This window comes from Haliaeetus albicilla, chromosome 21, assembly GCF_947461875.1.
Source record: "Haliaeetus albicilla chromosome 21, bHalAlb1.1, whole genome shotgun sequence".
Lineage (NCBI taxonomy): Eukaryota > Metazoa > Chordata > Aves > Accipitriformes > Accipitridae > Haliaeetus > Haliaeetus albicilla.
Genome location: NC_091503.1, coordinates 1,849,695 through 1,876,210, shown reverse-complemented (window position 1 = coordinate 1,876,210; position 26,516 = coordinate 1,849,695). Strand labels below are relative to the sequence as shown.

At 42.4% G+C, this 26,516-nt stretch overlaps 1 long non-coding RNA gene across 4 annotated transcripts; it reads right to left on the bottom strand.

Annotated features, from left to right (window-relative positions):
- Nucleotides 1-285: 285 nt before the first annotated feature.
- Nucleotides 286-26,516, bottom strand: LOC138690287 (uncharacterized). 4 transcript variants are annotated; one of them, XR_011329097.1, is made up of 4 exons: nt 25,272-26,516; nt 23,933-24,082; nt 22,380-22,484; nt 286-5,495 (listed from the first exon to the last, which is right to left on the bottom strand). It is a non-coding gene; the product is annotated as an uncharacterized lncRNA (long non-coding RNA). The 4 variants fall into 4 exon arrangements; XR_011329099.1 differs by lacking the exon at nt 22,380-22,484 and having other exon boundaries at nt 286-2,737; nt 3,109-5,495; XR_011329098.1 differs by lacking the exon at nt 22,380-22,484 and having other exon boundaries at nt 286-4,353; nt 4,736-5,495.

Here is a 26,516-nt window from a genome sequence, read left to right as displayed (position 1 = left end):
CCAGGGGGAGCTAGATCCACTCCTGGTCCCAGACTTGGTCAACGGTTTATGTCTAAAGGGATGACACGTAGGGATTATGGAAAAGGGAAAGAGAGAGAGAAGAGAAAGGTCTTACCTTTTCTGGATCCGGCGTTCATCCAGTCAGCCAACAGGTCCAGTTCCAGTGGGCTTGCACAACTGGGGCTTCATTTGATGTCCTTTTATCATCCTTGACCCTCCTTCGGGTGGGCACTCAAACTCATTAGGCTAATTAGGTAGCCTTTGGGCCATGGGCTTGGGGGTCGTTCGGGGAGTAGCTTCCCCTTCCCTACAGACGTGATCTTTCCCCATCCGTGGTGAACTGCCCTGCTCAGCACATCAGAACAGCACAACAGAGCAGGGAGCTGTGCACCCTCCTGCACACCCTCCCCTCCTGCTGCTGATGGGTGGGTGCTCAGGGGCTTCTTTTCACCTGGGGCTCCTTGCTGGGCAGAGTTTGTTATTCTGTACTTAGTCCTTAAGCAGAACTTGCCCCACCACAATGTTTGAGTCATTAACCCCGTCAGTCTCTCACACCTACATGATGGTTTAAAAAGGAAAAAACACATCTAAATTTCAGTTTACTAGCATAAGCAAACTGCTTGGGTTGGAATTACATGATACTTTACAACAAAATAAGGAATATTTGTCTGGGAACATTTGTCTGGTCCCAAGACTGTTGTGGGAGTATTTAATGTGGGCCTAAGTCCTGTAGAAGATTCTGGGAAACAAAGGCTGAATTTCTGTGGGACAGGCCAAGTTTTGAACAAAGTTAACTTGAGCCTCAGCTAATCTCAGGCTGATGCTCAGGCAAATCTTGGCTGAGGCAGAAATTCTTCACGGCACAGAAAACTCAGCAAGGGCTCTCTTTCTTTCTGCAGACAAAAATGAGTGTGTCCTCTCATTTCTTTGGAAAGCCTTCACTGCTGCTGGCCCAGAGCAGCTAGCTAGACTGCTTGGGAAAAGCCCCCTGAACCTACGTGAGGTCTTTCTCCATGTGAGAAGGGGTAAAACCCCAGACACGACCTGCTTAATGAAATGCTTATCAGTTTCTAGCAAGGCAAAACAAATATCTGGGTGATCAGAGAACAAAACAGCAACAGAGAGGAAGAGACAAGAGAGTCAGGAGAGAGGTCCTCAAATGTGACAGGAGAATGAGGGACAGAATATAAAATTACCTACAAATCTTTGCATCGCTATCTCACAGTTCACTAACCTCAGCCCCTGCTTGGTTTGTAAAGCTCATAGAGCCTCCTCCTGTTTGGAAGAACCTGCAAGTCCTCGGTTAAATTGGCCACGCGTGCACCAAGAAGATCTGTAACATCTTCCCTCGCAAGCAGGGTTTAGCATCTTCTGTTCAGGATCACCTCTGATACGGTGTGGCAGTTGAAACCTTGCATTATTCTGCTGTGAAAACAGCTATGCTGTGAGAAAGAGCTGTGAGAAACCTCGTCTGGGGCTGCACCCCATGCTCAGGAGCTGCATTTCAGCTCAGGCCCTTGCTCCTTGCCTGAGCTACACGGTAGGTACACTTCTGCCCAGCTGTGGATCCTGATCCTGCCTTGCTGATGTGACCTCCTGCCTTGACCTCAGGTCTGCTTCATCACTACAGACGGTTTTGGTAATTGTTGTCAGCTGAACCTCGTTACTGCTCTGCTCTTCTTGTCCAGGTGTATTGCTCTGCCCCTCTTATCCTTGAGGACGCTGCCCCTGCCTGCCCACCATCATCCTCAGCTCACCTTCCCTTGTGGAGCGGCCTGCTCTTGCTGTTCCTTCACAGGAAATGTAATTCAGATTAAACTCATCCTCATCCCCTGGCCCAAGGGCTTTTACTATATGTGTGGTTCAAAACTTTTCATAGAATCACAGTATCACAGAATGGTTTGGGTTGGAAGGGACCTTAAAGTTCATCTAGCTCCAACCCCCCTGCCGTGGGCAGGGACACCTTCCACCAGACCAGGTTGCTCCAAGCCCCATCCAACCTGGCCTTCAACACTGCCAGGGATGGGGCAGCCACGGCCTCTCTGGGCAACCTGGGCCAGTGCCTCACCACCCTGAATACTTCAAGATTCAAATGAGATAAAAAAATGTCTACTTTCCCTCAGAAACACTAGAACCTAATTAATTGTAACTGTCATTAGTGCGTAGTAGTAAGGCATATACTGACTATAGCAAAGAAGGGTTACTACAGATTTGGCAGTTAAGCAGCAGCGCACAAGAGGACCCAGACATGAGGCTGTGTTCTGACATGCTGAAGCAAAATTGTGCTTTCTACATTTGTGAAGCCTCAGCTGTAATAATACAAAAGCATGTCAACTCACAGAAAACAAAATTGAAATTAGGCAATGTTCTCCTTTTCCTAGAAACCACTCGTAGAAACCATGCCCAAGTGTAATTTAGAGAGTTGTCTGTGTAATGGTGCAGGCTGGAAAGTGCACTTCCAGCTGCAAACTGCCCATGTCCTAAAACAATCCAACATTCAGAAGATGGGCTTATCTGTAAGGAAAAAGTTGGAACATCCAAAGGTTTTAAGCGTGTGTATGAAAGAGTCAAACACATGTGAAATACCACGTAGTAAAATCCTTTGTGTTTAATTTGCAATGCAGCCTTGCACATCTCAGGCATAATGAATTACTTCCTGTCTGTCCTTTTATGTAGTAAGGTCTTTATTACTTTCACCTACAGCTTGGCTATTCACCGGTATTTTTTCAGTGAAGTCCTAAAAACAGGGAGAGAAAATAACCTATTCATTAACTCCAGCCATTGTAGAGTAGTGCCGGTCTCTGACCGCAGTCTAGACAACGGGCAGTAGCTGGAAAGAGGTTACATCAGGTCGGTCATTTGGGCTCTTTGCTCAAAGTGTTGGGCTAAACAGCTGCTCACGGGATTACTGACAAACAAGACTGTAAAAAGACGACATTCAAAAGGTAATCTGCGTACTATTTTAGGAACAAAACTAAACCCCCCAATTTTGAATCATCTGTAGTGCTCGTTACACTGCCTTTGCTCTGGCAACAGTCTCAAAGTTAATGACCTTTTTTTATTCCAGTTTTTCACACATCATTTCAACTATAGTGTTAGTAATTTTACCTTTGATGCTCTTTTTAGCTGCTCACCAGTTCTGGCAGCCATCTTCTGGGAATTCTGAGATCTGGCTGCAAATTACAACGCTACAGGCAGACTGCTCAGAAAGAAAGCGTGGTCAAGGAATGCGGCGTTAGACTATGTTCTTGACAGGGATTTTTCGATAGGTTTTGACTTAGGTTGGGCTAAACACTTCACTCTCTTTCCTTGACTGGAGCCAACATTTCTATGATTAGATGCCTCAAGGTACTGTGCTACACTGAAAAAAAAAAAAAAGCATGGTTCTTTGATGCACAGAAAAAAAAGAAAAAACTGTCATGTTGGCTGAGACTCATTAATAGTTCTACTTTTCAATTTTTTATAACTTTGCTGTGGGTTTTGGGAAAATAGGACGTGAGAAAAAAGCATCAAGGCAAAGCTAGTGGCACTGTGTTCAGTGTCTGCTTTTTAGACTAACAAGTTTGTTGTGACAAAACAATGAAAAGTTTATACTGAGATCAGAACATCTTGGCCTCTAGTCATCTGAACACTGATGCACTAAAAATCATGCTGGTCTCTTCTGTCAGGTGGCTGGAGATAGGACGAGAGGAAATGGCCTCAAGTTGAGGCAAGGGAGATTTAGGTTAGATATTAGGAAAATTTTTTTTACTGAGAGGGTTGTCAGACATTGGAATGGGCTGCCCAGGGAAGTGGTTGAGTCGCCATCCCTGGAGGGATTCAAAAAGCGAGTAGACGGTGTACTTCAGGACATGGTTTAGTGGGCATGGTTGATGGTTGGACTCGATGATCTTGAAGGTCTTTTCCAACCTAAATGATTCTATGTATTGAATTTACAGGCTATGTATATACATACTGAAAGTATAAGATAGATTGTAAAATAGAATAAAGATTTGTTTTGTACAATAACCTCAAACGGACTGCAAGATTTACAGCTAGATTTATGTAAGCAAGAACTTCCATTAAACCACGGCCTTATACGATCTCTACCATCAGCATCCAGAAATTTTTAAATAGGCTACACTCTTTGTCATCTGAGGACCTTCCAGTAGAGCGTGAAGCAACTTGACTAACATCTGTCACAACTTTTTCTTCTCATACTCTTAAATCTTGCATACTGGTGTCATGAAGCCATCAACGAGGTAGAACACAGAAGTTTTTTCAGGCTTTGGTTCTCTGTATAATCCATGGAGACAGAGGGATACGTGCCTAAGGGATCCACACGAGCCAGCTGGCTGGCTCTGCCAGGCTTACCTAACCAAAAAGGAAAAAAAAAGCAGAGATGTCTGTCTTACATTTTGCCCTCTTTAGAGCCTGGATGCCTTACCCTATCGAAGAGGAAGGTGCCCGGCTCCCTTCAGGCTCCTGCATCCTCTCCCAGGGTCAGGTGCCGAAGGCAGTATCTCACAGAAAAGAGAGGACAGAAATAGATTGTATGTGACAACTCAGTTACTGAACCGGGAGCTTCTGGTTCAGTTCTCTCTTGCTATACCTCTTATGAAGGAAAATGTTTTGACCATCCAGCTCCAGAAATCCCCAAAGAAATACAAGCCTTACCAAAGTGGAGTGTGTTATATTGCATTGGAGATGAATGCTCTGTAAAAGGATATATTTTGCTAAAGCAACCTTTTCTCACCTTCTTCTTGGGAAGAAGCTGGAGCATTCATATTTTTGGGGGGTGCAATAACTGGGAAGCCACGAGGCTGCAGCATTCTGGTGTAAAAGACTGTGGGGCACGCTCTGTTTCTTCTCTTACACTAGTTCTGCTTCATGTGAAACTACTGGAGAGAGAATAAACACGCCTCTCACCTACGGATTTGGGTACCTGCTTGGGCAGAAAGAAACTGCAGGTGACTATCCACATTTCAATGGGGATGCAGCTGAAGCTGAGTCTTTTGAATCCTGGTCAAGTGCTCCAGTGAACACCTCTCCTACTTGTCCAATATTTTAAGTAGTTCTTCCCTCCTGGTATCATACCCTGCACCCTGATGTTTTTTTAGAGAACATTCATCCTCCTTTTCCTAACAAGGCCGTTTGAATAGTCTTCTGTCTGTTAACCTTTCTTTTTCTCATAATTCTAATAGACCTTCATTCCAGCATCCGTTCCAGCTTGAATTCATTTTTCTCTGACATAGGTAAGCAGAAGTGAGAGACATTATCAACACAAGCTTCTTCTCCTGCTGGAAGTGTTCTGGGATTACTATTTTTTTAATGATAGAGAATCAGGCCCTTGTTTATTTCAGGTTGGACTACATCAAATAATGGAGCATGCTGCATTTATTGAATTGGATTTCTTTTATTTGGGGCATCTCCAATGTCATCTGTTTTGCAAAAGGTCGTCTGAATGAGTAAAGTTTCAGTGTGGTTGTGATTTGCTTCACGTATCTGCCAAGACCCTAGAAAATAAAAATATGAATTATTTTAGAGGAAGGCCAAGTATTTGTAGCAACTTTTGATGAAAATCATAGCAGAAATATGCCTTTCATTAATAACTTTTTATTTTTCCTAGTTGTAACATTTTCCATAGGTTACATCTGGTATTTTTCAATTAAATCAAAAATAAAAACCAACCATCTTACTTCTCACAGATGTTTTCTCTTACCACATGCTTATATTTTTGTTCTGCCTGTCTTCCCCACCTCTCTGTTGATCTTTATGCTTATTCTTGGCTCTTACCTTAGCTTGGTCCGGTCCTTCAAGCACTCCTGCATGTGCTTGACATTAGGGCCCCACCAAAGGAGAAACATAAATACCAATGTGGCTGGAGCATTGGACTAGAAATATTTTTAGGATATAGGATGTACTTCTGCTTCATAAACCTTCCCACAAAGTAGAACCTCACTCTACCCTGAGTGCCTGCATAGGGTTGAAAAATAAATGATTTTATAAATAACTTCAAAAGAAGAAAGAATTCTTGCCTGCTTCTCAATGCAGGAACTGCTTTTCTCAGTTACCAAGCAGAGTGCCTGGTAAAAGTAGCTGGTTCCCACCATGTTGAATGGGCAGAGCAAGAAATTTCACAAATTTATGGACTTGCTCTAGAAATGTTGTATGCAGATTGGAAATGAGGAGTGGATTTTGAGCATTAAGGTTTATATCAACAACAAATCATCACCGGAAAACCTTGAAATGCCTTCTAACAAAAATAAGAAGATATACAGCCTTCAGCAAGCACAAAGATCAGCTAAAAGAAATGCATCTGTGTTTGTCATTTCAAAACATTAAGGAAGACGCTGATTCCAGAGAGATGTATCAAGCATCATCTTAACCTGAACACTACACTTCAGTGCAAAACTAACGCAACAGGATTACTATTTTAATTTTTCAACAGTTAAAGCACTCGGAATAGTAGTAGCAATAGTAACAGTAGTATTCCCGTGTCTTGTAGTTAGTGAGATGCAGGACTTGTTAGAGTGCTATTGTGCAAAGTTTACATACTAACTGTAAGAAAAAAACATCTAAAGACTACTTGGAATTGTACTTTAATTCCTCTACAGCCTTTACAGGCTGGGAAGTTATCTAGACAGAGTGAGGGGTTTTGCTCTTAAGGAAATTCACTGCTGAGCCTCTCTCAGTGCTGTTAAATATAGGGCAAAATTTCAATCACTAAAGCAATTCTCTGTCCTTTCTGCCAGGCACACACCTGCCCCTGAGCCTTTTTTCTGCCTCTGCTGTCTGCTGAAATGGAAAGATATTTGTGTGCTGTTGAAAAAAAAAAAAGGAGGAATTTTCTGATGTGAGAAGTGATGAAGATCACTTAAATGTATATTAGGGGCTAGCTTCTGCCTTTAAAATCAGAGTCCATTTACACTGGGATAAAAAGGGTACTGCAGTTAAGTTAGGCCTCTGGGAAATATTTCAGCTGTCTATAAATAAACACTTTGTGGCCTTTTTAGTACTCTTCAGTGTCTTGTATGCAGTCTATCTCTGTGACACCTCTATGTAAGGTAATGGAGAAAAATGATCATTCTGCAAATAAATTCCTTCTATACTAACTTTTATTTTATTTCCCCTTAGTCAAGCATAAACCTTCACTTGAAGTTGTCAGATGTGATTATTGATCTGGGTTTGACAGCATAACTCCAGCCAAACAGTCCAGGAATAACTAAAAAAATTTAGTCTTTCCTTTTCCTTGCTTTTAATTTAAATTTGATTTTAAAGAAGAGTAGCAAAGAATGGAGAAAAGTGTAGCAAACTACTGAGGCTAAAGCTTATTATCAAAGGAGAATCATGGTGGTTTTATGGCTCAGAAGCCCAGGAGCTCTCCTGGAAGAGGAGTGTACATGTGGCCATAGACCTCTCCGCACCTGGAGGGTTTGACATACTGTGCTGATTGAGCAAAGACAAAAAGACAAAGGACACTAAAATTGGAGCAAAATCGGATCACTGCCAATGCTGAAGGAAGTCTGGCAGGAGTATCTTTCACCACGATCTGGTGACTTGCCCTGTACATCGGAGGAGGCTGATGTCCCTTCCCTATCTTCTCTACTTTTGTCAATTCTTGCACAATCAAAATTGTGTGTTCTGAAAATTTTATTCACGAAGTTGTGTGCCTTGGTTTAGTGGCAGGCTGTAGTCTTGTTTTGACACATGGCCTTCTGTAGTAAGGAAAATATTTCTGCAAGTTTAGTATAAAGAGGAAAGACTCATCTTTTTTGAAAGCACTGTGGACATCCTGAAAGCTTATTTATTAACTGGTATTTTTATTGCAACTATTGCAAACTCCAAAGCTTTAACTTCATTGATTTCTGAGGGAATTTGCTTGAGTAAAATAGATGATGATGCTTGAATAAAGATGTGATATGAATCCCACATGTCTAACCTGAGGCAGAGCTGGCTCAAGGCTTTGCAGAAGTAGAATCAGAGAATCATAGAACCATTTAGGTTGGAAAAGACCTCTAAGATCATCGAGTCCAACCATCAACCCAACACCACCATGCCCGCTAAACCATGTCCTGAAGTGCCACATCTACACATTTTTTGAACACCTCCAGGGATGGTGACTCCACCACATCCCTGGGCAGCCTGTTCCAGTGCCTGACAACCCTTTCGGTGAAGAAATTTTTCCTAATGTCCAACCTAAACCTCCCTTGGTGCAACTTGAGGCCATTTCCTCTTGTCCTATCGCTTCTCACTCGATAGAAGAGACCGACCCCCACCCCGCTCCAACCTCCTTTCAGGTAGTTGCAGAGAGCGATCAGGTCTCCCCTCAGCCTCCTTTTCTCCAGACTAAACAACCCCAGTTCCCTCAGCCGCTCCTCATAAGACTTGTGCTCCAGACCCTTCACCAGCTTCGTTGCCCTTCTCTGGACACGCTCCAGCACCTCAATGTCTTTCTTGTCGTGAGGGGCCCAAAACTGAACACAGTACTCGACGTGCGGCCTCACCAGTGCCGAGTACAGGGGGACGATCACTGCCCTGCTCCTGCTTGCCACACTATTTCTTCTACAAGCCAGGATGCCGTTGGCCTTCTTGGCCACCTGGGCACACCGCTGGCTCATATTCAGCCAGTTGTCAACCAGCACCCCCAGGTCCTTTTCTGCCAGGTAGCTTTCCAGTCGCTCTGTAGAATATCTGTTGACTAGGGATGAAGGAACAGAAAGATCCAGTGTGAATTTTGGAGATCTTATTCCCCCTTCATGACGCCTTCCCTCAGCTAATCAGCCATAAACAGGAGAAGGAGCCTTGCGTTGGCAAATAAGAGCAGTTGTACTAGGTTGATCCAAAAGTCCAACAATCTGTATCTTATTTGTGAGAATGACCAAAACTAGGAAAAATTGACCAAACTTAGGGCAGAGGAGAAAACAGGGCAAGCATATTGCAACCCAGTCAATATGGGTTTTGCCATGGCTTGCAGAAGGCCAGGGGGTTGGTGCTGACCTGGCAGCACCGGGGTCTCAGGACGTGTCTGGCCCAGCCTTGGCAGGAGCTGGTTTTGGCTGCGGCAGCGATCGCCTGGTGGCCACGTGTCTGTGCCCTCCCTGCGCTGGCTTTTCTCCGGGAACGCCCGGGGCAGGGGGCTGGCATCCCTACCTAGTCCCTGCTGGAAAAAACCCAGCCCCTCCGGGATAACGGGGCTGGGGAGTGCAGCGTGCGGCTCCCAGGCTTTGCCTGGGAAGCAGGGAGAAGGAGGCAGGCTGTGATAGGAAAACTTATGAAAATAGCCCAGAGGGGACCCCAAGACTGAGGAGAGAGGGACACCCCCATCATGGACATCACACCGCACCCAGCTGAGACCTGAGGATGCTGATGACTTGTTCTGACCCCCACCATTCATCTGGAGGAAGGCTCAAGTCTTGATTTTGGCAGCCAGAGGGACACCAGAAGGGTGAACACAACGCCAGAGAAAAGGGGTAGGTATCAATAAGTTTTCTTGTATAACAATTTTAACGGCATTATTAATGAGGCTTTCTTATATTAACTACATAATTTTTACAAATAGACTGTTAAAACATTAACTGGGCTAACAATAAATTCTTGGTTCCACATATATGCCTATAACGAGATGTTGATTGCAACAACATGCCGTTTCCCCAAATTCTCTCCCAGCATTCCACAGCTTATGACTTAGGGACCACCTGAGCCAGATGTGGTGACTTGATACTCAATAACTTTCAGTTTATTAATTTTCTCCCCCCTCCCAGAATTGTCCAGTTGACTCTTAACTCAGCGAAACTTCCAACATTCACACCATCTGACGGAAAGGTGTTTGGAAGGTGAGCTACACGACGGATGAGAAATTGGCTCCATGTGTTTGTTGTGAACTTGCCACCAGCTCGCTTTGTCTGATGCCTCTCTAGGTACCCTTCTGGTGGTTCCTTCTTCGTCTGCCACCGGCTGACCTCCTTTCCCCTATCTCCAGGGCTTTTGATTTATACCATGTCTCCCATACGGGCCTCTTTTAGGACCTTGGTGCTTCTTCACGCCTGGCACAGCCCTCTTGGCTTCCCTTCCCATCCTTCCCTAGAAGATGCAGGAGGGTTTGCTCTGCAGATACCTGCGCCTCCTGCAGCTGGTCTGTTATTAAAAAGCTGCCTTGCAAAAATGACTGGCACGTCTGAGATCCCTGTTGCTATTTTTAGCTGGGAGCTCAAGGCTTAAGATGTCATGGAAAATGACCTTCCCAATAAGAACAGCATTGGGAGATTAGCATGGTAAAGTGGGAATAACTCCTGCTTTCAGGGAACCTGTTTGGATGACAGAAGCCTTAGAGTTTCTGGATACATGAAATACCAGAGGAAATCATAAAATCTGTTAAAAATTTGCCATTTTCCAAGATGAAATGCTCAATTTATTCAATCAATTACAGGACACTTTTGAGAAGCTTTAAATACAGAAAAGGCACAAATCGTATAACATATTTCTCGCCAAAGCTGGCTTCTAAAAACCAGCTTCTGCAAAGCAAAAGCAGGGACTTAAATTCAGATTGCCTGAGCCAATGCACTGATCATAGAGCCGCTGAGGAGAAGCGAGTGGAAGTGGAGGAAAACAGCAGCCACCGCTGTTCTCCGAGCAGATAACCAGGCATTAAACGCACTTAAGCAGTGCCTGTTCACAGGGTCCCTCTGGCAAAATAGTGGCCAAGTACCTGTCTAACGGCTGCTAACCAGGTTTATGCATGAATAGGTTTCGAGAGGCTCTGCCCTGTCAAGACTGAGACAATTCTAAATTTGCTCACAAGCAGAAGTCCATGCATAATATGAATATTAAAAAAAAAAAAAAAAAAGCTAAATTTGAGGGAGTTAGGCATGAGCAGAGCACAGCTTTTTGAGGACTGGTCTTAGATATCTAAATCCTGTCCAAGTAGTTATGTGGGTCTGCTTGTAAACATCTTTTTCCAGCCTTCTAGAGTGGTAGGAGAAAGGATAAATCATAATTCTGTGTAATAATGAGGACTAATTATGTGTTTCTTATAGAAGTGAAGAAAGAAGAGTCACTTTTTAAAGACACGAAGATTTCAGGAAGTGCATTGTGCCAATTAGATTTAGTAGTACCATTAGGAAATAAAATTGTGTTATTCAATTATCAGTCACATTTGTAGCCATTAGTTCCCCTGGAAACTTGTCAAAGCTTTAGAGTACAGCTGTCAAGGCAAAAAACTGCAGAAATGGAATACTTTAAAAACAATTTGCAATTGACCTTTAAATGTTATTTTCATCAATGAAACTAACAATGTGGAAGATTTCTCAGAATAAATATCTTATGCCTGACTAAAATTATATAGTATTCTGCTTGTGTTTTACTTGATACACCTACATATATATATTTTTTAATTGATACGCATACATACGTACATATATTATATGTAGATATTACATTAGATCCTTCTTTTACCAGCAGTAGGTTTCCAAAAATTCATTTTGGACAAAATTAGGACATAAATGTTAGAAACAGGGGCATTCATGTCTCTTGCTCCAGGTCTAATAATGATCTTGGCAAGAATGAAGATGAAATTTCTCCCCTAGATGTTTAGTAGCACACAATCAGATAGCTGAACTACAGATTTTGTTTTGTTCGTTTGCTGCCCTCCTCTGATGCAGCAGGTACTGGCCACTGCCAGAGGTAGGATTTCAGACTTGAACTGAAATATATTTCATATAATCTTGCAACCGCTTGGTTCCTACGCAGCAAAAACACAGTAATGGGAGACTGAATAAATAATTTAATCTGAGGTTTACTATGCTCAGATAAATGAGAGTTTCATGCACGGAGGAAAGACTGGCCCCCAAGTGCATCTCCTATGATGTACACAGGACATACGTAACATAAATATGTTTTTATACAAGATAAATGTAATTCACAACTTTTTTCCTATTTCAGCAAGCAAATGAAAGGCTAGATATTTTGCAGGTATTGACTGCTAATTAAAATTGTTTTGTACATTATTTTAGGGACTAGTGTAACATTACAGCAGGAAACATTCAACAAAAGTTGCTATTTTATAATCCCAAGGAGTTTCAATATTGTAAAAAAATCTGTACTGTCCTTAAATCTGTTCTCCTTTTCCTACTTTTACTCAGGACTTCTGCTTTCCACACCTGTCTTGTTTCTGTGTGTGGTATCAGAAAAAATACACATAGCTTTTCTAATTGTATCTTTACTGAAACACTAAGAAGAAAGTTCAGGTCCTTAGTACTTTAGGATAATAATCTAAATTGCCTGGTAGAGCCTTTATTCCAGCTTGGGTTCAAAATGCAGCCATGACTTACCAGTCAAACAATTTGAAAAAAAAAAAAAAAGCTTATGACACTCTCACTCAAATACAGAACAGGGATTGCATTTTTTAATAGCATCATCATTTGCTATTGATTATTCCCAGGAAACACCAGTCTAATAGGCAGTGTCCATCTTCTAACCTCTGTGTGTGTGGCTGAGATACATTTAAATACATGCTACAAGGGGAACACACTGTGGGGAACACTGCAATGAACACAGGTTCTTCAACTCTACTGATAAATGTGACAAAGAGTATTTTACAATTCATGTTTCAAAAACATCTAGTAAAACGTAATAAAAGAAAAAGTAAGGATAATAAAAGCGTAGGCACATGATGTTACCAATTTAATGATGTTCATTCCTTTTATTAGCAGCAATCCCACAGATGCCTGAGGAAGCACATTTGCCTTTGTTAAAACAAATCCATTCCAGAAACTGTTCTGACATCCATCATTAAAGCATTTTATGAGAGTAGTCTTTCTTACTGTATTATTAAACCATTCATTAACATGGATAGATAAAAACTCCATTCCACTGAGAATCTGCCATGGCATTACAGAAATGTACCCTGCTTGGCAATGATGAGATATGCTGTGACAGGAAAACAATAACACAATGCAACTTAACATTAGGATTTCAGATTGTGGAATTTTCCTATTGTGTTACTTAGACTATACACCAAAGTCAATTTTCTCTTACAACAAATAAATAAATAAATGGATTCCATTTGTACCAGAATTGAATTTTGGCAGTGCAGTCTACGAAATGATTGCTAAAACATGACAGAAAACAAAGATGGAAAACTCTTAGTATAGCACTCACTGTACTGACTCCATGTCATTTTAAGTTCCTGATACAGTTCTTAAATGTGCCTGGACAGCCTGAACCGTATCTCCATTACTGAGCAAATCGCAAATGACTGTACTTAAAACACCTGAAACTGCACAGGGTTCAGTGAGCAATGTATTTAAGCATGAAGGAGGACATCAACAGCCTCTTCTTTGTTCAATACACTACAGGGAAAACTATATTTTCAAAACTTGGCTTTATAGGTAAGTTCTTATACTATTACTGCAGTGTTTAAGCACCTCACAGCCTTCATCATCTCTTGGAGTGTCCCTGCGAGATACAATAACACACCTTGGAAACTGAGATAATTCAGAATCACAGAATCAGACAGTCACCGAGCCTGGAAAGACCTCTGAATATTCTTTAGTCCAAACCCCCAGCTCAAAACAGAGTCACCTACAGCAGGTTGCTCAGGATCATGTCCAGTCAGCTTTTGATATCTCCACGGACGGAGACTCCACAACCTCTCTGGACTACCTGCTCCAGTGCTCACTCAGCCTCACAGTAAAAAAAGTGTTTTTCTTAGGTTTAAGTAGAATTTCCCGTGTGTCAGTTTGTGCCCATTGCCTGTTGTCCTGTCACTGGGCACTAGAGAAAAGTCTGGCTCCATCATGTCTACATCCTCCTTTCAGGTACTTATATACATTGATGAGATCCCCCAGAACCATCTCCTCTTCAGGCTGAACAGTCCCAGCTCTCTCACCTTCTCCTCATATGAGAGATGCTCCAGCCCCTTAATCACCTTTGTGGCTCTTCAGCCTTGCTCCAGTAAGTCCGTGTCTTTCTTGTACTGGGGAGCCCAGAAGTGAACCCAGCACTCCAGATGTGGCCTCACCAGTGCTGAGCAGAGGGAAAGGATCATCTCCATCAACCTGCTGGCAATGGTCTTCCTAATGCAGCTCAGGGTGCTGTTGGCTTTGTTTGCTTCAAAGGCACACTCCCGGTTTGTGCTCAACTTCTTGTCCACCAGGACCTCCAGGTCCTTCTCTGCCAAGCTGCTTTCCAGACGGTTGGCCCCTAGCCTGTACCAGTGCATGGGATTATTCCTCCCCAGGTGTAGGACATGGCGTTTTCCTTTGTTGGACTCCAGGAGGTTCCTCTGGAGGTTCCTGACAAGCTGCTTCTATGATGTGCAAGCATGTGTACTATTAACCACTCCTCCCAATCTTGTGTCATCTGCAAGCCTGGCAAGTGTGCACTCAGTCCCATCATCCAGGTCAGCAATGAAGAGGTTAAACAGTATCGGACCCACTCTTGACCCTGGGACCCACCACCAGGGACTGGTCTCCTGCTGGACTTCGTGCCACGGATCACGACCCTTTCAGCTCAGCAGGTCAGCCAGTTTTCAACCCACCTCACCATCTACTCATCTGACTTGGACTTCACCAGCTTGTCTATGAGGGTGTTACAGGACACATTGCCAAAAGCCTTACTAAAGCTGAAGTAAACCAAGTTTGTAAAAGCTAAGCTTATTTCAAAAGACTTCTAAAAGCAGACACATGATTCAGTAGTACCTGATGAAAACAAAATCAAGAGTCTAGGGGTTTTGACAACTTCTATCAAACATTGCTAACTATTCCATAAAGACTCAGTCTTTAGTTACAAAAAGATTCTGTAAGATCTAATATTTGTCATATTACAGCATCTTAAAATTTAAATAATTCACAGTGTTTAACAGATTTTTAGCTGAATTACTGCGTGCAGAATCCTTAGGAGAACATCTTGCATTTTCATTGAAAACACTGAAAATAACATCCATGCATAACAGGCGTCAGATTTATCATCATTCAAGGGACAATTCTTGCAATAATTTTCAGAGGATTGATGAGTTAGTCACCAGACAGATTCAAAAGGGAAAGCTAAAGTGCATATATTAGACTGCATAGAATTGTAGAGAACAATATATTATCTTTTAAATTTTCATTTGTATACTGATGCCAAGTTTACCAAGTATCATTATAGTAATCTTTCTCACTGTTTACAAAATGTAGGACATGTACAGTAGTAAAAGCCTCTTGTCACTGCAGTAGAATTTTGCTTCTGGCAAGACTGTAACTCCATTTTATATCCTTAAGTTAGCACTGTATGTTTAATACACAGCTTTCTCCAGCTTAAAAAGATCTTCAGGTCAACTTATTAAAAACCTGAAACTCTACACCTGAAATGGCCACAGACATTATAACACCAATACATTACTGTGATCTGCATACCCTATTATCATTCTGATAATATTATCTGCAAAAATATTTATATGCTTATATTATACTTGGTTTTCCTGAAGTTGTCTAGAATAATGATATATAAAATATAAAATACTGCTAATTAAAAATTTAAATTTGCATTAAATTTATGGGGAATTATCTCCATTATACCAAAATTGCCTTTGAACTGTAAAAGCCATGTCACCCAGTTTAATGGTAGAAAAGTAGCAACTGGTACAGTTCCTGTAGTAGAACTGTTAATCTTAAATCTCAGAGAAAAAACTACTATGGAATGTTTTTTTCTTTTTTTTTTTCATCCAGAGGGATTTTTTTTGTGCAGTGAGGGACTGAAAATTTGATAAAATTGCCTCTGAGTACAAAGAAGTTTTGCACACATTTGAAAAAAAAGCAATAAAACTGAACTTGGTGTCGGATAGCTTTGATTTCTGATAGACTTACTCCACCGAGACCTAAGCATCAGTTATCTAACCACAGCTGCCTAATCTGCGCTGCTGCGGCCATGACTAGACTTCGTGCTCTATTAAAGCATAGTTTAGAAATCTAGCAGAGGCCGTTCAAACTGCGAAGCTGCCAAGTGTTACGATGGGAGCAGAACTGAAAAGCATACCAGCTGATGATCAACCAACCGATTGCTAAACAATTCACACTCCAGATCTCTCTACTGGAGCAATGACAGTTCAAAAATTCCCTTCACAAAGACAGTCACGCCGCCAAACAACTCCCATTTGCAGAAAGTCGGTCCAGAGCTGCTATACAGAAACTTTCTCTTTTTAAAGCAGAAAGCCGATCTGAAGCTTGTCCTTCAACTTCAGGAGAGGTGGGAAATCGGAGCATTGAAAAATTAACCTGGGAAACGATGGCTGTTGAAGCTCAGTTTGCAGGGGCAAGTTTCCAAGAAGGTAAACCAGTCTGTAACTGCGATGAATCTTCCCACTGCTACAGATTTTTGGGTCCCCGCTCTCTGCTACGTGTCGGGTCACGTTCACCACAGTGCACTAATGACTCTTTCTCGTTCCCGAACCCCACCGTCACCCAAATCCCCTCCGCTCCGGCCCCAAGGGCCGATGTCGTGGCACGACGGGCGTGCATACAACTGAACAATTCCTCCCCAAAAGACGGAAGGATTGGGCGTCCCAAGGAGCTCCGGGTGGTGGCAGTGCCAGGCTGCCAGCAGGGCTCAGCCTTTGCAGCGTTTCTCCGTGAGGCTGCAAAGCTGCCGGGGTGCTGAAATTTGAGGGAGCTTTAAGCGGAGCTGCCTTTCGTCAGGGGAGGGGAGGAAAGGTCTCAGACCGTGCCCAGGGCCTTACTCCAAGTCTGTTGGTCCAGCATTAGTAGCTTTTGCTCCTGTGAGGAACAGTACAGAGTACTTTCACAGATGTACATCACCTCGGAAATGAGCACGTAGCTCCCAAACCCAGAGACCCCGTTTCCCTGCAACACAGTCCACATCCTCCAGTTCAGACACCCAAGTTATTAACCCTTTTGCTACTTCGCAAAGTTGCCAGTGACCCCAAGCAAAGGCCTTCATGTTTCTAAACTAAAATGCTGCCGTGTGCCCTGTTTTCGGCTGGGATAGAGTTAATTTTCTTCCTAGGAGCTGGTACAGTGCTGTGTCTTGGATTTAGGATGAGAAGAATGTTGATAACACACTGATGGTTTAGTTGTTGCTGAGCAGTGCGTGCACTAAATCAAGGATTTTTCAGCGTCTCATACTGCCCAGGCCGCGGAGGCTGGGGGTGCACAAGAAACTGGGAGGGGACACGGCCAGGGCAGCTGACCCAAAACTGGCTAAAGGGACATTCCATACCATGGGATGTCATGCTGAACAATAAAACCGGGGGGAGTTGGCCAGGGGGGACTGGCTGGGCATCAGTCAGTGGGTGGTGAGGAATTGCACTGTGCATCACTTGTTTTGTATATTCTATTATTATTATTATTATTATTATTATTATTATTATTATTATTTTCCCCTTCCTTTTCTGTCCTATTAAACTGTCTTTATCTCAACCCATGAGTTTTACCTTTTTTCTGATTCTCTCCCCCATCCCACTGCGGGGGAGAGAGCAAACGGCTGCGTGATGTTTAGCTGCCTGCCGGGTTAAACCACAACGCGATGTTATGTGCTTGGGCAAAAGACCAAGTTCTTCTATGGTGTGTCCTTCAAAGGGAATGGTGGTTGGAAGCAGTAATACATTACACAAACAGCACCAAAGCCTGAAGGAGAGGGGCTCCATAAAGCTCAGAAGATTTAAAGGCACTCCAAAAGCAGCACACTAGAGGACATCTGAAGTATTTTCTCTGGTCTACGGAGGGAAAAAACAACTAATTGGGATTTCTGCCAGCACTTAACAGCACTCAAATGCTGGCATCAGACAGATTGCTATCCAGCATACAATGAGATGAACTAAGCCTAGCTTGAGAAGGGGTGAACACATTACTCTGCAATGAACCTCCAGTTTTGGGAGGCTGAAGGGGGTTCCACTTCACAGTGTTGTCGTGTAGCTTACAGTGTGAAGCAGAGAGAGCCTGGCCCAGTGCACCTCGGAGGCTAACATGCTGTACTTTGAGGACTTTGGTGAGTAAAGTGGGAGATTCGGCTGAAAGGAGGGAGGGCAAGGATAATGACGTATATCAGTTGTTGGTATCCTCATCAACAGTCATATCAGAGGAACCAGGTTTAGGCACATACTACTGCTTCAGTGACCATCCAAATAGCTACAGAGGTATCCAGAATTGGAAAATTTCAACACAACACTATGGTCAATTTACAATACTGCAGTTAATTGTGGTTGACAGAGCTGAGATAGTCTACAACACTGCAGGATATTACTGCAGTCGAACTGCATTACTGTTCTCATGGTCAAAGTACTCGAAGTCCTTGTTTGGCCCTCTTTTTTTTTTTTTCCTGAGTCCTGTAAAATCATTATGTTATTCATCCTCACAACACTGAGTAGAGGGGCATGTGATTACCCTCAGTGCTGATAAGCTGAGGCACAGGAAGGCCAGAAATCAATTTAAGCACCTAATTCTTAAAAGCTCCTTTCTACTCCAATGAGCATTTTTGTTTCCAGCAGTCATGCTACTCAGATGCTTAAAGTTTTGCTCTCGTACATGGACTGATCCTTTTTTGGCTCTGCTTGTGCACCTTACTAGAACAGGATTTAGAGGCATGTTCAAGCACTCCGTGGCTGCCTTATTCTGTTCCTACTGCCTCATCATTAGTGCATCCCTAGCATGGGGCTGCCCATGCCTACCCGCAGCCTCGGAGACAGCTAAACCGAAGACCGAGAGCACTAGGCAGCACGGACAAGACTGTGCCACATTTGTCTGGCCTTCACTGTCCTTCAGTGCAATTGGAGGCGACTGTGCAATCTCAAACATTTTTATACGCTGTCACACCACACCATAATGCATGCAACACATACCTGCTATTTCGGCAATGACAGGCTGTGTTACAGCACTTGCTGTTTCAGACACTATGAGCTAAAAGATAGGCAGAAACATAATATTTACATCCCGGAGCCACAGAAGCACCCCATGGAGGAGCCTTAAGGCTAGTTGCTATGTCATGGATACACTCAGGCCAAGCCAGGCCAGGTCTACAAAGTTCAGGACTACAGAATACTCTTTAGCCCTGTTTAGTGTATTGGTAGAGATGTCCCTGCGGCTGAGCAATTGTCTCTAACTATAATATGGATCCTTAAGTGTGCTCCAGCCAGTACAGCCAAGAGGCATGTCCCAGAAGGAACGGTCTCTCCTGCTCCCTTCCATTACGATAATGAACTGTTCAGTGTTGGGAATATTCTCCTAGAAAACCACTGATGTGGATTTGAACCTTCCTCAAGCACTGGAGGAAGTGGGATCTTTGATTTCTGTCTCCTAGTGAGAGGTGACTGTGTACCTCAAACTTAAGAGCTATGACATCAGGCAATATGGCACGTAACTGATTCTCTCCAAAGAATTATTCTTAAGTGACTTGCTTAAGGCCACCTCAGATATCATGGTGCAGAGAACTAAACCAGACTCGTAGGTACATATGCCACCCACCCAGCTGCTCTTCTTTCTAACCTGCTGGAATTTGCCATGCAGTGCATATCAAACTAATACTCAACTTCCATTCAGTTCTATTACTCACTCATTAATTTTCCATAAAGTCTGGAGAGTCTGTCTTACTAAAAGTCGGTGCTTTACAATAGGAATAACGGTCTCAGGAACCCCTCCTAAAACCTGCCACCCTTGCAATTCTTTTTTTAACCAGTGAAAGACACGTTATTTGTATGACCTAAGGACTGGTGCCATGAAAAAGTAAGTCATGCCACTCGAAGGTTCTGCTCAATTTACCAGACATATGACTCAACTATCAAGACATATATATAGTAGGAAATGTCATGGAAGCAAGGAAAATGTTTGGCAAGATATGAAGACTAAGAGTATTTACTATATCTTGAAATGAGATAGGGCAATTACTGTAAAGAATTTTCTGAAATAAAATGTACTAACTAAATAACTACTTTGCTAGATAATAACTACTTAGCAGAGTAATTTGAGAGCAAAAGGCCCATTTATATTTTCACAATTTAAATTAATTGGGTATTTAATTAACTTCTGTGAGACTGTGGTACTATGTTAAAAAATGCAGCTGGTCAATGCTTTCTCTGAAGATAGGGAAGTCCCTGAAGATCTGTAAATGTTAGTCATTGAGGGGTGATTAAGCACAACAATGAAATATTCAAGTACAGAAACTCTAAATAAATCAAATATCAAAGGCGTAATGAGAAAAGATACAAATGAAATTTTATCGTGAAGAGCGAATTTTTAGTAAATACCACAAACCGATGAAGCTACGCGCAGCAGGGAGGCATCTTGGCCTGACCACAGGCTACCATTTATCATGACTGCCAGAAGCCATCATCAGGATGTCTCCATGTCCAAATAAACTTGTGGACTCAGGCAAGAATACACTGTCAGACTTGTATTTCACCTCCCCGGATGAAAGTTAAAGCTGCTATCACGTCAAGCTTCCAGGCAGCTTCTGCCCAGACATTATTTCAGTCACACGGTGAATCCTGCTGCTCTGGATCTTCTTCCCAACGACATCCCCCAACCAACAAACTTAACTCACGAAAAGATTACATGATACCCAAGGGGACGGTTCACTCATTGAAACGTTCAGAGCCTCGAACGGCAGTTTGGTTTGCTCTGAATGTATACGCAGCACGTGGCGAAAGAAACGTCGCAGAATCAACCACTGAATACTGTGACGGAGAAGACCGATGGCTCACCACAGCTCCGGCCATCCCGGGTCAGCTAGTGAGGAGCAAGGACAACCTAGGGAGAGCAGAGCTGGTCCTCCTAGCTCAGGCGGGCAGTCACCACCTATCAATCTCTTGCAGAGGGGCTTCCAGGCAGGTAATGAACCCGTGGGTGCCATCACTCAAGCCTGGTCACCAGCAGAGGAGCAGGGAAACGAGCAGCCCCAGCCCAGCCAGCAGCTAGTAACTTTGGGCCGTGCACTGACGAAGGGCAATAATTAATCCAAACACAAGGGAATAGCCAGCTGTTAAGTTGGACACGGCCGACCAACACACCACCACATTGTTCCAGGGCAAAAAAAGACACAATAAAATATACAGGCAGCTAAATATGGTAAAATGAAACAAGTAAGAGGCTCCTGTAAATGTGCAAATCTTGACGCAAGGACTTTCGATAAACGACAAAACACTATGTAAGATTATAGCACTAACGGTGACTGCTTGTGCAACACTTCCATAACATGCTGTTCTTGTACTTGCCGAGCAACCTCCACCTTCCAGCCATCCTGCCGGGAACCTCGGCTCTCGCTCGGCCAGACGAGCCACAGTTTTAGTGACACTGTGAGAAACGAAGCCTGGTTTAGGCACCTCTGCCTAGTCTGCTGTAGGCTCAGACGGGAGAACACACGAAGGCCTCCGAGGTTGGGAGTGCGTAGGACACACATCAGTGAATACTAATTAGAGCCTCTCCTTTGCAGCCACAGCCCACACGTTTGGGCAATGGCTTTGTCATACCAGCTTAAGCACCTGGTTTTCAGACATGGCTGACAGATGCTTAGATATTACATCTCAGGTAATTGCTTTTTGGGTCCTTTCCTTGGAAAGCCTGCTACCCAAATCCTCACGTGTCTTTGATGCGCTTGCGGATTTTCTCTGACTTAGAACAGAACAGCTGCATTTAAATTGATTTAAATATTTAATATCTGTCTTTCACAGAGTGAATAGTAATGCTCTCCAAACTTTCTTAGTTATGTACCCACAGGAGTGCTTTTTTCCGTCTCCCCTGTTGCTCTCAGCTAAATGTGAGAAACACAGATTGCTGGTAGCAAGTGTGTGAGCTTTTCCTTCTGACTTGTGAAGCTTCAGACACAATTCTTTGGTGTATACTGCTCCGCCTCACCTCTTCCTTCTTCTAAATGATATTGAAACTATTATCACTGGCTCTGTCTCCCTCTCCCTATTGTTCCTTTCTTCCCAAGCTCTTTTTTCCCCTGACAATTCAATTTTCTGAGTTTCTGCAGTATGAGTTTAACCTTTCCTGTGGTTTTCTAGAATTTTCTTCAAAGGCCGTAAGGTCCTTTCTTACAGGTTCTTCCTGCTGCAATACAGAGAGTTCCCCAGGCTTATCTAATTAAAGTGGCTTGCCTAAGTTTGTAGCAATTTAGGCAAAATTAATGAAAATTTGTGTTAAATTACTAGAGCTCAGGGGCCTGCACTTCCAACTTTTTATTTGGGTAACTGACAGAGCCTAAAGAAGTACCAGAAATGCCTCAGTGTTGCTCACCATGCAGTAGTATTTTAATCTTCAGACTTAAATCTATCCACAAAATGTCTTTTGCATTTTCCTTCTGCTTTTATCCAGCAGCCTCAAAGCGTTTTGCAAGAAACTGTACTAGTTTTGTGTCAGGGTGTTTCTAAGAGACAAATAAACACAAAAGTGCATGCGGTGAAGCTGATTTACCTGGGATGCGGAGATGGAAAGTGTAGTAGCTCTCTAATAGACCTACACGAAATGTCACAGTCACCCTGCTCAGAGGAAGGCGCTGCCAAGTGTATCTTAGGATTTCTGTAACGAAAGGTAACATGCATCCTTCTTCAGCTGCGGAGAATGATGTGCCAGCCATCTGGCCCAAAGGCTGTCCAGTGTCTCCGACTGGTAAATCTGTCTGAACTGCGGGAAATGATGGACACTAACTGGCAAGGAAGATTTCCTCCCTGGCATACATCAGCCATCTCCTACTATTTTGAGAACTAAGTAGGACTTTGCTGTGTTGTTTACGCAGCTGGAAACAGAGTTTTTATTGCTTTATGCTCTCCATCCGACCAATACAAGGTTTGCTAGGACCCGATGGAACTTTCCAGGAACCACGTAATAAAATCAGAGCAGTTGGGAATAACAGCTGTGAGTCCCAGTTGCCACTAGGTGTACTATGAGTATATGAAAACCAGATACAAAAGACTGGTCTGGGCTTTTCTTTTTCTCCCTTTTAATCTGGAATGTATTCAGACCTCTGAGGAATTGTTAACTTTGATATCAGCTGTTTCCACAGCTGCTTCTACTTAGAAAAAGCTTGTAAAATCTGGACTGTGCCTTCAAAGGCATCCCAGTAAAAACTTGCAATACCACAGCAGTGAAGAAAATGCAAAATACTCATTGAGCCACTGAAGCTCTGCAACCAACTCTTAACAGATTTTCACAAAACTAAGTTCTGTTTCAAGCAAGGAAGTGTCATGTTACTTCAGTCAGTGGCTGACTAAGAAAACCTATCTCACTAAGGTCTGCTGCCTCCTTTTTTCCCCCAATCACCATCCTACATTTCTTTTTGATGTAAAAAAAAAAAATCAGTAAAAATTAATTAAAAGAGCTGCTAAAGCAGAAAAGAGTATTTTAGACATATGATCTTCCGAGTTCTCTCCAACAACATCATCTTAGGTAATGGCTTATCACGTAACATTTGCTTTATTTTCTCTTTAACAGTAGGGTATTTCCAAACTTGTGCATCCCATCTGTATCCATTTTCACAATGACTGAACAAATGCAATTAGTCTGCAGTCAGCCATGTAATGGTCTCCTACTACTACCACTAGGTATTTTTAGTCCATGGATTCTCTTATTTCTCAGCTATGCCTTCTTCCTTTTCCTAGCTTACATTTATTACCAGAGTTGCTTTTTTCCCTTCACTGCCATTCTTTGTTACTGAAAGAATCCTATATGCTTTACCTTTTCATATTTCTCTCATGGTCACCTCATTACAACATACAAATGGTTGAAAAAGGAGGAAATTTCTCAGTAAAATTATTGCAAAATTTGCCCTTTATTTCTTCTCAAATTCTGTACTTTGCATTATTTCCTAGATCTGTACAGTCTGCCTTCTACCCAGACTCCCTTCTGCTGATTACTATGTTTTTACAAAGATACATGAACTGCTGGAGAAGAGAAAATCTCTATGTCAGCCTATTGAGAAAGGAGTTCTGTTTCCTTCTCCCACAACAGATTTTCAATGATCCACCCACCTCGCAGCAGAATGCGACATTGATTTTTTTGAAATCCAGATTGCAGTCCTCTTACGTGCTGAACAGAGCAGGGATGAACGTGACTTTGTGTCTGCTCTTCTTTGCCTACGACACGCAAACCCGGCAGCCTTTCCGACTTTGCTTCAATCCCTTAAAAACAAAGATATGTCGCTGAATCTTCCTTCATCTTTCAGAGTGTTAACATGACATGCTTTAAATTCTCTGAATTTGTCAGCTGGTTTCTTCACCAAGCTAAATGTGATGTTTCTCTGCCTGTATCAATGATCTTGGCTTTCCTTAATGCTGCTTGTCGAACAGGCCCTTCTGTCTTTCAATGTCTTTAATACCTGATTTTGTGGTCCGATTTCATGCTGTGTATGCGGAACTTCCTATTTGTTTGGGGGGGGGGGTGTTTCTATAAGGCAGTCAACTTTTCTTAATTTTAGCTTCTTTTTCAAAATAATACTCTGAAAAATGGAGAATCCTCAGTTGTACCTTCTCAGCAGTGAAATACTTTTACCAGTTTTGTCTCTGATGTGGACAGTGCACATGCTGAAAGCCTTCTTTACTACAGAAAGATGCACTGATTTAATTTAAACCAAGTTTTAAACCAATCTAGTTTAACTAATGTAAATTCTCATGTAGACCTTCTTACTTGGTATAGCTTATGCAAATTTTTCATTGTCCTGAATTAAAAATAAAAGAAATTGGTTTAAGCTCAAACAGAAATGTCTGTCGTATTTATTTAAAACTGCATACCTAAACAGACTGGCGCAACTTTCTCATGGAGAAAAGGCTTTAAACTGTACGCAGTAAGATAAGAAAAAAGTATATACAGTCCCCTAGAGTATTTTTTCCTCTATACTGTCAGTTCCCCATCTTTTCCACACTCCTGGCTCTGACTGCAAGCAGTTTTTTAGTTGTTTCCCAAAACAGAAATTTGCATAAATTTCTCTGCAGCTTCTGGGGACCTCAACAATCTCCAAAAATGTTCTTGTGCTTACACTTCCTATTCACCAGTTCCTGTTTCCCTTTTTACCCTGCTTTTTCCACACTGTCTCTGTGGATTGTACTGGCTCTAGAGCACTTTTCAACATTTAGATTACAGCATGTCCCTTCAAAAATGTAACCAAGCTTCTAGGAATATCTTCAGAATATATATTTTTTTCCCCCGACACATTCTTGCCTTTTAATAGAGAAAGAACCATTCAAAAGAAATATTCTGACAGTGAGTAGAAAATTAAATGGATTTCTACCTCTAGATTTGCCTAAGTTATATTCAGAGGCAGGATATACTGAAGAAGTTACAGAAATACAACAAGCCTGAATCTTTCATTACCTTAGAGAACAGCCAAGCTTAGCAGCAGTGATTTCATCTCTAAGTCCAAAATCTTCAGCTGGAAATACTTTCCTTGCTTCCTTTTGAACAAGCTCAGAAATCTTTTCTGCCTTCATCTCACTTCTCTTCCCAGCAAAAGAAATTCTGGTTTCTCAGTCAGCCTATTTTCACTAGGCATTTCAGTTTGCACCCTCAGCTCTGGTTTGTGTGTGTGAACCACTCAAGCAGACCTGATAGGATGTTACTATTGTCTTTTTTTCCCCTTATGCATAGGCATATTTGATATTACATTCCCTTCCCTTTGATATCAGATGAGTGAGGCTACATTATTTATTCCTCTAGGCGACAAATGCTCTGTGTTCAATAGTTGATTGACCCGGTTCTTTAAGCTCAATAGAGATGTTAGTTTTAGCTATTCCAGGGAGGACAAAGGAGAAAAGATACCTCAGCAAGAGTTCAAATATTTATAACAGATCATTTTCCTACTGCTTCTCACAGTGCTGCATACCTTTCACTTTATGAAACTCGACATTTAAAAAATCCTTTCATTCAGTGTTAGGAAATACTTTGACATCCAAACTGGCAGAATTCTTGGGTTAAGCATTCTCCTCCACTATTCTGCTGCTTCCCTGACTAGCACCGGTCACCAGAAAATGCTTCTTCCACTTAAACCCCTATTTGACAAGCTCCAGAAAGGAAAAAAAAAATGCATTGGGATGCTGGGCATTGCGAGAATATTCCAGTAAACTGGTTCTAAGGTTAGCTGCACCTATGGGATTAAGTCATTAGCTATTTACCATGAAATCATCCGTAATTCAAGCCAGCCTAAAGTAAGAGAGAAGAAAAATGTTTGCCTACAGAATTTAAATAGGTGGTTGCAAAATTTTCTAAAGTCAAAGTGCCAAAAGGAAATGGAAAATGCATGCAGATCTTCAGTCATTATTTATATTGGGTCTAAAGTTTCTTCTCACCCATTATGAGGCAGCTACAAGACTGTTAGAAATTCACATCCTCTTGACTGGGGATCCAGCCTTGAAATAAGTACATTCTCAGGCTGGGGTCGTGGAAGGGGATCTTGGCTCAGGCAGGAATGTTACCTTTCATAATACATTCCTTTAAAGACATTTTAAGGATGTGTTCAAAATCAAGTTTCTCTTCCCACAAAATTCTGCACCTTCACTTCTGAAGTGAAAGGTGATCTTTCACTTTGGATCTTTTTCTTGACTATTAATTGCCCTTGCCTCT